The sequence below is a fragment of the Nycticebus coucang genome, chromosome 7 (assembly GCF_027406575.1).
Source record: "Nycticebus coucang isolate mNycCou1 chromosome 7, mNycCou1.pri, whole genome shotgun sequence".
In the NCBI taxonomy this organism is placed as follows: domain Eukaryota; kingdom Metazoa; phylum Chordata; class Mammalia; order Primates; family Lorisidae; genus Nycticebus; species Nycticebus coucang.
The window spans coordinates 134,727,238-134,740,480 of record NC_069786.1 but is presented as its reverse complement, the minus strand read 5'-3'; the positions used below and the strand labels follow the sequence as shown (position 1 = coordinate 134,740,480).

Sequence of the window (13,243 nt, the reverse complement as noted above, 5' to 3'; positions counted from 1 at the left end):
ACACGGCACATGTCCTGGGTGCAGGACACAACTACAAAAGGGATCCCACCTAACAAACGCAAACATTGTAACTTAATCAATATACCCGCATATTAATCTGAAATTAGAAAAACAATTATCCAGCCTTGATGGTATCGACCTGTAGTCTCAGATACTCGGGAGGCTGAGGTGGGCAAAGTGCTTGAGCCCTGAAGTTGGAGGTTACAGTGAACTATGATGATGACACTGCACTCCAGCCCGGGCAAGACAGTGACACCCTGTCTCTGAAAAACTAAATAGAAATAAACAATACGAGAGCTGTACAGTCACAACTGTAGGTTTATATCAGGAAGGGAAAAAACCTAAATAAACACTAATAACTTAAGTGCCCAACTTAAGAAATTAAGAAAATTAGAGAAAGAAGGAAATGAAAGAAAATTAGAGATATTAATGAAAAGAAACAAAAAGAGAGCTGACAAAGCCAAAAGCCAGTGGTTTGGAAAGACTAAAAGGAAAATTTCTGGAAAAACAGATGTTTAAAAAAAAAAAAAAGCAAAAATAATATTAGTAAGAGGACCAAGCTAAATTACTTACAGGGCAAATATTAAAGAGTTCTGTCAAGAGCTCTTTTCCAATAAGCTTGAAAATTAAAAATTGATAGTCAAAACTGACCTGAGAACAGAAAGCCTGCACATTCCCACAATACAGAAATGAGAACAGTAGTGAGTTTCACCCACACAGAGAACACCAAGTTAGAGGGTTTTACAGGTGAGACCACCAAGCTGTCAAGGAATTATTCCAATCATACCATGTCTTCCAGAAAAGATAAAAGACACTCCTCAATTCATTCTACACATTGGCACAAAAACAGTAAAGAGTGTACAAGGAAAAGAAAATTATGGGCCCATTTCAGTCACAAATAAAAAAATGACACTATAACAATACTGGCTTATCCCAGGAATAATATTAAGTCATATTAGTTAATATTAATAAAGCTACAAATGTTACTTAATTAATTAAAGAAGAAACATAACAGAACCATCTCAATCAATGCAGAAAAAGTACAGCAACAAAATCCAACACCACACATAATAAAGCCCCATAGTGGGGGAGAAACAGAACTTTCCCAATATGTTAAGTTACCAGATGCTACAGCAGTATCAGAGAACGGTAAATCTAGAGGCAGTCCATTCCCATAAAAAACCAGGAAGGAGACACAAGCCTGCCCATTGTCATCGTCACTACCCCACAGTAAAGACTGTAAAGGAGCCAAGGAAGCCATCAGGACTCCCACCTGACACACACAGTGTATGTATTCAGCTGGGCTGAATCCCAGCTCGGCCATCACCACTCTGCACGTGGTGGCGGACAGGTCCTCCTGATGCCCCAGTTTCTCACCTCACTGTCTCCTGTATTTTGTCTACGTAAGGCTTTTAGCACTGAGTACCAGGACCTGTTCTATTATGCTTATTGCTGCTACAGCATAGAAAACACAAAAGAATCAATATTTAATATAATAAGTGTATCAAGGAAGCTGGTCAGAAGTCAACAGCGTTTCCTTCTATCAGCAACGAAAAAATTAGAAAGCAACTTTAAAACATACAGTATTTACAAAAGCAGAATAATCTATATAGTAAAATCTATACAGAAAAACCTAACAAAAGGTGTAAACAACCTTACAAAGAAAATTATAAACATTCACTGAAAGACATTGAAGAAGGCCTAAATAAATGGGAAGAGGATTGTTCACGAGCACACCAACTAAGATCCCAGGAGGGGTTTCCATGGCACTCAATAAGCTGGTTATAATATTTATAAGAAGGTGGAAAGGACTGATGATTGCCACATTACAGCTGTGGAAGAGGACTAAGCAGGTGGGTGCACCTGTAGTCCCAACTACACAGAAGGCTAAGGCAGGATGATTGCTTGAGCCAGAAGTTCAAAGCCAGCCTGAGCAAAATAGCAAGACCCTGTCTCTATATAAAAAAAGTAAAAAAAAAAATGTTTTTTAAAGAAAGGGGGATGGTTTGCTACCAGATATAAGGCTTAATTATGACGCTACAGTAGTTAAAGCAGGGCGGCATTAGTGCAGGGCCAGTGTGGAACAGTGTAAGCTACAGCCTGTGGCCTGGCCCACCGCCTACATTTTATACAGCCTATAAGCTAAGAATGATTTTTACAAATAGTTGAAAATGTTTTAAGAATATTTTGTAACATTTGAAAGTTATACAGAATTCACATTTCGGTGTTCATAAATAAAGCTTTATTGGAGTCCACCACACCCCTTCACTTACACCCTGCCCACGGGTGCTTTTGCACTGTGACAGCTAAGCTCAGTAGTGCACAGCCGAATGTTCACCACCTGACTCTGTACTGGAAAGTTCTGCTAGCCTGTGGGGTAGAGAACACCAAAAGAGCCTGGCGCACATATACAACTTTCATACACAGCAGAAACAGCAGATCAATGTGGAAAAAAGGAAAAATGGTTATCCATATGGAAAAAAAAAGATTGCACTTCTCTCATAGAATACAGGAAAATCAACTCCAGGTGGATTGAGTACTTAAGTGTTAAAACTGAGCTTTAATTTTTAAAGAAGAATGAATATCTTTCTGACCTTGGACTAGAGAAGGATTTCTTAACAAGGACAGAAAGCCTTAACTACATGAAAAAAAGATGGAGAAATCTGAAAATTAAGGACTCAGTCATTAGAAGATACCATAAAGAAAGTGAAGAAAGAACCTTTTAAATAAATTTAAATTAAAAAAATTAAAAAAAGATCAATTTAAATGTCATTTCATCTCCTTTAATCCCCCCTCCCTACCGTTTATTAATAGTATGTTATCTTTACACAAAACTCACTGAGAACATGTTTAGCATTTTGCATTCAACTCTGTAGTGAAAGTTACTTTCAATTCTATTTGCTTACTAGTTACTCTCAACTTTAATTCACTTCATTTAAACCAATGATGCCCAATAGAAATATGCAAGTCACTGGCTAAGCACCTGTAGCTCAGCAGCTAGAGCACCAGCTACATGTACCAGCCCGGGCCTGCCAAACAACAATGACAGCTACAGCCAAAAAATAGCTGGGTGTTGTGGTGGGTGCCTGTAGTCCCAGCTACTTGGGGACTAAGAGTTTGAGGTTGTTGTGAGCTGTAACGCCATGGGACGCTACCAAGGGCGACACAGAGAGATTCTGTCTCAAAAAAAAAAAAAGAAATACACAACTCACAACTGTATTTAGTATTTCCTACTACCCTGTTTCCCTGAAAATAAGACATCCTCCGAAAATAAGACCTACTTACAGGAAAGATAAGACGTCCCCTGAAAATAAGACCTAGCGCATCTTTGGGAGCACACCTTAAAATAAGACACTGTCTTATTTTCAGGGAAACAGGGTAGTTTAATCTAAAGTAAAAAGAAAAAGATGAAATTCATTTCAACAAATTTTATTTAGTACAATATATCCAAAGTCATTTCAACATCTAATCAATATAAAAATTACTAAGACATTTTATATGCTTCCTTTCCTACACACTCTTGGAAATCTGGTGTGTATCTACACTTACAGACATTTCATCTGGGACCCAACACCTTTCCAGTGCCCACACCAACACAGGACGAGTGGCTACTACACTGGTGAGCCCAGGCCTATTCTCTGTCTTTGCCAAGGTGCAGGTCTGGGTCTTCTTTTTTTAATGTGTTTTTTGATTTCTTAGGAATCTAGACTATATCTTCTAAAGAACTTTTTTTCCTTGAGAAAATCCCATAACAATTTTGAGCTAATCTGGGCATGTCCTCCCTTATTTTTCTACACAGGAAATGACAACCCAGGTCAATGAGACTCAGGTCAGTATGTGTCTCTGAGTGCTGCAGCCACTGTTCTATTTTCTTTTAGCACTTAAGGCTGTAGAAAGTCTAGAGAAAATCTGACTTTGGTTATTTTGAAAAGAACCTATTTTTTCTTGCTATGGTATACTAGTAAGATTTTTTTTTTTGAGACAGTCTCATTATGTCACCCTTGGTAGAGTTCCCTGGCATCACAGCTCACAGCAACCTCAAACTCTTGAGCTCAGCAATTCTCTTGCCTCAGCCTCCCAAGTAGCTGGGACTGCAGGCACCCACCACAATGCCCGGCTATTTGTTGTTGTTGTCATAGTTGTTTAGCGGGCCAGGGCTGGGCTCGAATCTGCCAGACTCAGTGTATGTGGCCAGCACCCTACTCAGTGAGCTATGGGTGCTGAGCTGGATTGTTTTTGTTTTAAAAAAGAAAACCCTTGATTTCAACAATGTTGCCACTACTGTCAATTCCCTTTTTACCTGGAACACAAAGTCTCTTTTAAGTGAAGATTCATAGAAAGTTACACTTCTCACTGTTCATGAGAAGGACCAAAGCACTTCTAAAGAAACATACTTTTTGGCGGCGCCTGTGGCTCAGTCGGTAAGGCGCCGGCCCCATATACCGAGGGTGGCGGGTTCAAACCCGGCCCCCGCCAAATTGCAACCAAAAAATAGCCGGGCGTTGTGGAGGGCGCCTGTGGTCCCAGCTACTCAGGAGGCTGAGGCAAGAAAATCGCTTAAGCCCAGGAATTGGAGGTTGCTGTGAGCTGTGTGAGGCCACGGCACTCTACCGAGGGCCATAAAGTGAGACTCTGTCTCTAAAAAAAAAAAAAAAAAGAAACATACTTTTATTCTTAATGCCACATTAACGTAGGTCAGAAAGCTATTAAGCTTCATCTTTATCACCCTCTCCTCAGAATCTGCAGTGGTGGGAACCACACAGTGAGAGCTCTGTGCTGCTCTCCGCTCAGTGGCCCGTGCTGCAGCTGCACCAGGACCAGCTCAAGGTCTCGCCAGAGGCCACAAACCTGCGCAGGCCCACCCCTTTTCCTCTTTGAAGCACATGGCTTCATTTTTTTCTCTCTGCCATTTTTTTCTCTCTTCCTTGCATTTTATCATTCCTTCCCTTCCATTTCCCCTTCCTCCTCTACCTTCTGTTCAATTAGCTATGGAGTTCACCTTGCTAGCCATGAAAGGGAAAGACACCTGTCTTCACCTTAACAAGACCCCTGTTCCAGGAGAAAGTTAGTAAATGGTTTTCCCTCTCCAGCTTCCCTCCTATACTATTCACTCCTAAAGCCTTGAGGTGGGCAATGCAAGGCAACGTCTGAATGGGGGGAGCCCACAGGGGAGGATGTCTATGGGGGGCAGGGGGGCCCAGAGGGGAGGATGTCCATAAGGAGGAGAGCACAGAGGGCAGGATGTCCATGGGGGGGAGGCCAGAGGGGAGGACGTCCATGTGAGGGAGGCCAGAGGGGAGGATGGCCATGAGGGGGAGCCCAGAGGGGAGGATGTCCATGGGGAGGAGAGCACAGAAGAGAGGATGTCCATTGGGGGGGGGGGCCCAGAGGGCAGAATGTCTATTGGAGGGGAGAGCCTGGAGGGGAGGAAGTCCATGGAGGTGAACCCAGAGGGGAGGATGTCCATGTGGGGGAGAGCCCAGAGGGGAGGATTTCCATGGGGAGAGAAGCCCAGAGGGGAGGATGTCCATAGGGGAGGAAAGCCCAGAGGGGATTATGTCCATGGGTAGGGGGACAGCCCAGAGGGGAGGATGTCCATGGGGGTGGGATCCCAGATGGGAGGATGTCTTTGGGGGGTGGGGGGTAAGCCCACCGGGGAGGATGTCAGTGGGGGGAGCCCAGAGGGGAGAATGTCCATGGCCAAGGAGAGCCCAGAGGGGAGGATGTCCGTTGGGGGAGGGGGACCCAGAGGGGAGGATGTCGATGGCTGGAGAGCGCCCAGAGGGGAGATGTCCATGGGGGGGGGAAGCCCAGAGGACAGGATGTCCATTGAGGGGGAGAAGCTGGAAAGGAAGCACCAGCCCAGCTCAGGGCAGAGAGGGCATCCATGGGGCCACGGGGACAAGGTCAGGAAGACATCTACACAGGGAAACAGTGGCCCAAGATCCCTCCAGACGACAGGATTGGGAATGGAGCGGGTGAGGGGAGCACAGGTGGGAGACTGCCTACACACACAAGAGGGCGGGGGTAAGGATGACACCAGATTGTCAAGAAGCATGTTAAGGAGCAGTGAGAGCCACTTTTGTTTGTTTTCATTGTTAGAGATGGGAATTACAAGTACAGCAAGGGAGAGAAGCAGCATGAGCCCTGTGCACCGCACGACACTGGAGATGTGTGTCAGCGCGAGCTCACAGTCATCAACACAGTGCATGCAGAAACAGATGCAGACGATCACACGTGCACAGACGTGCACCCTTCCCCCACTCCAGTTCTGCTCCCTGAGGACCTGAGAGCTGAAACACTCCAAGGGCAGAATTCCATTCTCCACCAAAAGGAAACAGGAGGAATGGCTGACTCGGGGCAGGGAAGGCCAAGGTGACCAGGAAAGCACGGCAGAGATGGAGAGTGAGAGGCAGGGTGAGAGGACTCAGCGCCAGCTGCAAGGAGCTCTCGGAGGCAATCTGAACATGAAAATCTTGACAGTAAGAGCTTATAACCCACTGAATGAAACTGACAACCATGAACTGATATAAATGAATAAAATCAGTGATGATGTCTAAGAAATTCCCCACAAAATACCAGTCATAACTGGGAGATAAGGAGTGACTAGACAACAGAGAGGCTGGTAGGGAGCACCTGCATGGATTAAGGTGCACACTGGCAGTTATGGACACAAACCTGCACCACCCGGCAGGATGCAGGACAGGGGCTCGGTCTCATTTCTGGAAGACTCCTACCCAAGTGCAAAACCTGACTCTGATCACAAGCTAACCTCAAACTCAGACTGAGGGATATTCTGCAAAATAACCAGCTCACAGTCTTCAAAATTGCTAAGACCAGGAAAGTTAAGAGCAACAAACTATTTCAGACTAAAAGAGACTAACCAAGTACGGTAACTGAATGTCCATGCAATTCTGGACTTGGTGCTTCTGTGCCAAAGAGCAGCAGGCTAGAAAGACCCTCTGTTAAGGAGAATGAAATATGCTCCATTTTTAAGTTAAATTTGACATAAAATAATACTATCATTAATCTCAGAAGTGCCTGAAAGTTCCAAAAGTGTCTTTCACAACTTTAAATTGCCTGCTTCTAAATCTACTTTTTTAAAAAGTTGCCTTTAGGCTGGGCGTGGGGGCTCATGTTTGTAACCCTACCACTCTGTGAAGCAGAGGTGGGTGGATTACTGGAGCTCAGAAGTTCCAGACCAGCCTAAGCAAGAGTGAGACTCTGTCTCAAAAAAGAAAAAAAAAAAACTAGCCAGGTATTGTGGCAGGTGCCTGTAGTCCCAGCTACTTGGGAGGCTGAGGCAAGAGAATAGCTTGAGCCCAAAAGTTTGAGGTTGCTGTGAGCTGTGACACCACAGCACTCTATAGTGACAGAGTGAGACTCCTATAGATCCCTATAGTGACAGAGTGAGAATAGCTTGAGCTCAAAAGTTTGAGGTTGCTGTGAGCTGTGACACCACTGCACTCTATAGAGGGTGACAGAGTGAGACTCCTTCTCAAAAAAAAAAAAAAAATTGCCTTTAAAATTGTTAAAAGTATTTGCTTTGGTTCTCACTACTACAGCGTTACTTCCCATCATTTTCTACTGCAGATGAACTCGACCTGTAGTATAGTAAGAGTGTTAAGCTACCTAGAAACCTGCTGAGGACCTGAGAGCACCAAAATATAGTTATATGTGTATTAACACCAATATTAATATACAGAAATTATTGCTGAGTTTTAAAAACAAAATTTTTAAACTATATCATGTTGATAACATAGAGTATTAAGATATAGAGTATTTTATTTATAAATTATTAATTACTTAATGTATAAAATAAACACATTTCCACTTTAATATCTTTTAATTCTTTTTTTTTTTTTTATTGTTGGGGATTCATTGAGGGTACAATAAGCCAGGTTACACTGATTGCAATTGTTAGGTAAAGTCCCTCTTGCAATCATGTCTTGCCCCCATAAAGTGTGACACACACCAAGGCCCCACCCCCCTCCCTCCGTCCCTCTTTCTGCTTCCCCCCCCATAACCTTAATATATCTTTTAATTCTTTAAGGGATTTAAGAATATTCCTGAAAAAAAAAAATTTTTGTATCTTTTTTTGTTTGTTTGTTTTCATTGTTGGGGATTCATTGAGGGTATAAGAAACCAGGTCACAATGATTGCATTTGTTAGGTAAAATCCCTCTGAATATTCCTGAAAATTTAAACCTTACAAAGAGTAAACCCTGATAAAACAAGCTCTCCAGTAAGTGGGTGTCAATCCTGGATTCTGCAACAAGTACTATGAGTATTTTCAAGTCTTCAAGTGTCTCCTGGGGGGAGGGGTGGTATCCACTGTTTGTAGGAAACTGGAGATTTCAATCAGAAAAACCTTGATAATATTCCAATATGAAAAATTACACATTCATTCCTATAAATAGGATATCAAAGCATTTTAGTGCCAAGAATTTTAGTGTTTCTTTACAATATCCCTTTCTAATCCATACCCTGGAGGAAAGTAATAAAGTTATACCATTATTTTGACCATCTCAGCCCTCCTGAGCCTGTTTTACCTACACTAAATTAAAAATCCAATAAAAGCTAATTCATTCAGCCACGTCCTGTTCCTCTAGCAATAGCTCTTTCCTGGAAGCTGCTTTTCAAGGCAGAAACAGAGGAATAATAAAGAGATGGGAACTAGAAAAATAAACATCCTTCTCACTTAAGACACTGGGGCAGGATGACTATGTTTTAGAAAGGATGAAAATAACTAAGAATTTGCTTAAAGTTACCATGAATAAATTTCCAAAGAAATGTGGATTTCAGGAAAACAATTCTGGAAACAAGCTGTTCCAACGTAAGGCAGGAAGTCCACTGTGCTGCCCAGGCTGAGACAGCTGGTCACACAGTGCTGAGGGCTGCGGCGGTTCCAGCCCCGTATGCTGCGCCCTCCTACGGCCAGAGCCTGTGCTCGGAGCCCAGGTTAAGTGTTGTGTTTAGTTAGATCTGGGCTCTGGAGGGCGAGTCCTCGGGCACCATATTAGAAGCTCCTAACCCTCAATTTCCTCAGCTGTGAGTTGTGTCAAAGGTGAAGGGGACCAGGAGTGTGAAGCCTGGCACCAAGAGGGCTCAGAGCAGACTCTCAGTGTCCCACCACCTCAGCCACAGCCTGTGGTCCCTCTGGGAAAGCACAAGGGCAGAGGAGACCCAGGCCCAAGCCAACCTTGTCCCAAAGGCCCAGGCTCACGTGCTCAGCCAGGCAACTTCTAAGCCATCCCTTTTAAATCCTGATTTCTAACATATGAACTACTCTTGAAGGAGGGACAACACATCCTTAGTCTTCCATCACCGGGTGGCTGAAGCTTCTGTAACTCATGAAGTGCCTTTTCTTTCATTACTTACAGCTTCCGGACACCCTCCTGCACTTTCCTCCACTGAACTTTACCATTTATTATAGGAATTTGATTAAATTCAGTTTGAATTCTATTCCTTAAAACTAATTTCATCCTGTGGCTAATTAATATAAAATCACCCTCAACTCTTAACAGCTGCTGCAGTGTTTAAAAATCAGGGTCTAGGCCAGGTGAGGTGGCCTATAAGCCCAGCACTCTGAAAGGCCAAAGCGGGAGGATCACCTGAGCTCACAGGTTTGAGAGCAGCCTGAGCAAGAGCAAGACCCCGTCTCTTAAAACAATAGCCAGCGTTGGGCGGCGCCTATGGCTCAAAGGAGTGTGGGACGCCGGCCCCATATATTGGAGGTAGCGGGTTCAAACCTGGCCCCGGCCAAAAACTCCAAAAAAATAAATAAATAAAAAAATAATAGCCGGGGTTGTAGCGTGTGCTTATAGTCCCAGCTACTCAGGAGGCTGAGGCAAGAGGATCGCTTGAGCCAAAGAGTTTGAGGTTGCTGTGACCTATGATGCCAGGGCACTTTACCGGGGGCAAGAAAGTGAGACTCTATCTCAAAAAAAAAAAAAAAAATAAATAAATAAATAATAAATAAAATTAAAACCAGGGTCGCCACAACTTAGTAACTGAGCTGACATCCACACAGGCCATCAAGATCAGATTAAAGATATTTCGATGCAAAGCACAGAATATTGATGGGATTAAGCCCAGAAATGACCTTATTAGGCCACAACTAAAACTTACAAAACTGATGAATTTAGTCTGATATGAATTTCAATCTGTTGAGTAAAACTGAGTAAAAACTTCAACAGTTTTGAGTAAAACTTAAATGTTTATTCATCTCATTATCATTCACTGAGTAATCACAACATGACTATTCAATTTGGAAATATTTGTGACAATATAGCTAATCACATTTTTATGATCAAATTTTCTTCTCATATATATGTATACAGATTTTTTATTTTGGCAAGGTAAAGTAACCTGATATTTTATCTATATCATGAACTTTATAGAGAGAAGGCCTACATCCTTATAATTATGTGAATAATGTTCATTACATGTATATTTTAATGACTTACCATTTTTGTAGTTTAATATACCCATGGCATATATCTATAAATATTTTTAAGTGATACTGTTAGTGTCTGATTTTTACAAGATAATGTGGTAGTGACAATTTTATATCTAAGATTTAAAATCCTTACGCTGCATATTGGAAAACAGTACATTCAGAGATTTGATTTTGGAATATAAAACCACTACCTTATTTCCTCAAAAACAAAAACAAAACTCCCAAGAAACAAACAAAAACCCACCATAGCGCATCATGTTTAGAATCAATTTCAGTGGTTCCAACCTAACTTTATGTTGAAGTTTTACCTTTAGAGATAAATATCATAGTATATGTCCTCTTTTATTTCTTTCACAGCATTTTCAATGAAAACAATATTCCTAGCAAAGGAAACATCTAATCATACTAGAACCACAAATAGTCAATCTAAGAACACTTCTGTCAGGTGTACAATGTCAGTTAAGGAGAGATTCTGAATGGTTTCCTAAGAAGGTTAGAACATTTGTTATGAAATTGCATCACCTACCGACCAAAACATTAATTGCAAGATCTTTTCAGATCACCAAAGACTGAAACCCCATACAATTTAGCTAAATATTATTGGCTATGTATTTAATTAAGATATAACACGTTCATGATAAGGTTATTTTATCCATTAAGAGACATTTCTTTTTTTGTTTTCTGAAACAAGGTCTCATTTCTTTTGTCCCCGGTAGAGTGCCCTGCCATCACAGCTCACAGCAACCTCCAACTTTTGGGCTCAAGCGACCCTCTTGCCTTAGCTTCCAGAGTAGCTGGGACTACAGGTGCCTGCCACAATGCCCAGCTAGTTTTCTTTTAAGAAATGGGGTCTTGCTCAGGTTGGTCTCAAACTCCTGAGGCAATCCACCAGTCTCGGCCTCCCAGAGTACTAGGATTACAGGCATGAGCCACTGCACCCAGCCTTCTTTAAGAGGCATTTCAGGGTACAAGCTCTTATATTCCCAAATGTTTAATAAAGTTACCCATAGTCTCTATCAACATTTGCCTGCTATGACTTGTCAGGACACTGAAAACACGCATGTAGGTCAGATTCACTGTGCACCCACACCCTCATCAGGACACGCCGCCTGCACACCTCCAGAACTCCCAGAACAGGCTCCGCACCTGTGGCTCAAGTGGCTAGGGCGCCAGCCACAGACACCAAGGCTGGCAAGTTCAAATCCAGCCTGGGCCTGCCAAACAACAATGACAACTACAACCAAAAAAAAAAAAAATTGCTTGGGGGTGTAGCAGGCGCCTGTAGTCCCAGCTACTTGGAAGGCTGAGGCAAGAGAATCACTTAAGCCCAAGAGTCTGAGGTTGTTGTGAGCTGTGACACCACAGCACTCTACCAAGGGCGACATAGTAAGACTGTCTCAAAAAAAAGAAAAAAAAAACAGAACTCCCAGAACGAGGCACAGCTCACATGGCCAAGAAAGTGGAAAAGAGTAGAAAAACAGAAACTTTAAATCAGGCGTCCTCAAACTTTTTAAACAGGGGTCCAATTCACTGTCCCTCAGACCGTTGGAGGGCTGGACTATAGTTTAAAAAAAACTATGAACAAATTCCTATGCACACTGCACATATCTTATTTTGAAGCAAAAAAACAAAACGGGAACAAATACAATCACACCGCCTCATGTGGCCCGCGGGCCGCAGTTTGAGGACCCCTGCTTTAAATGAACTAAGAGAAACCGGAAAAAGCGGTACTCCAAGAGAATCTCTTACAAAATGAAGAATTTACATGAAAAGGAAAAGCCCCTGAAAATTGTGTTCAATTAAAACAGATGTAAATGAAAAAGAGAAACAGAAGGAAAGACTATGAAAAAGGAGACTGAAAAATTAGGAGTGAGAAATATTTATCAATGATTCAAAGTAAATGAACGAAGTTTGAAGAATCTTCTTGGATAGCAAGTCTTTTGAAAGCATTAAGAAACTGTAATAAAACTGCATTGATGGTGTCTTTCAAAACCTTCATAACCCTGATAAAAGGGTAAAAATGCTGGCAGGACCTAAACCTTACTATTAACAAAGTTTATATTTCCTCGTGAAAGAACAGAAAATAAGTCAGGATAATAAAAAACACTGAGAGCAATCTGATTCCCATGTTTGTTCCAGCGTGTATTCTCTGAGTCCATTACAATCTGACTCCCACATTCATTCTAGAATGTATCGTCTGAGTACATTATAATCTGACTCCCACGTCATTCTAGAGCGTATTGTCCGAGTCCATTACATTCTGACTCCCATGTTCCTTCTAGAATGTATCCTCTGAGTCCATTACAATCTGACTCCCATGTTCCTTCTTGAATGTATCGTCTGAGTCCATTACAATCTGACTCCCATGTTCCTTCTTGAATGTATCGTCTGAGTCCATTACAATCTGACTCCCATGTCATTCTAGGATGTATCCTCTGAGTCCATTACAATCTGACTCCCATGTTCTTTCTAGAATGTATCCTCTGAGTCCATTACAATCTGACTCCCATGTTCCTTCTTGAATGTATCGTCTGAGTCCATTACAATCTGACTCCCATGTCATTCTAGAGTGTATCGTCTGAGTCCATTACAATCTGACTCCCATGTTCCTTCTAGAATGTATGGTCTGAGTCCATTACAATCTGACTCCCATGTTCCTTCTAGAATGTATGGTCTGAGTCCATTACAATCTGACTCCCATGTCATTCTAGAGTGTATCGTCTGAGTCCATTACAATCTGACTCCCATGTTCCTTCTAGAATGTATCCTCTGAGTCCATTAC

The 13,243-nt window shown here is 42.2% G+C and overlaps 1 protein-coding gene across 7 annotated transcripts in view; it reads right to left on the bottom strand.

Annotated features, from left to right (window-relative positions):
* The window catches only part of TRAF3IP1 (TRAF3 interacting protein 1), a 97,000-nt gene that overhangs the window by 24,858 nt on the left and 58,899 nt on the right, over positions 1-13,243 (bottom strand). The gene's annotated exons all lie outside the window — the stretch shown is intronic.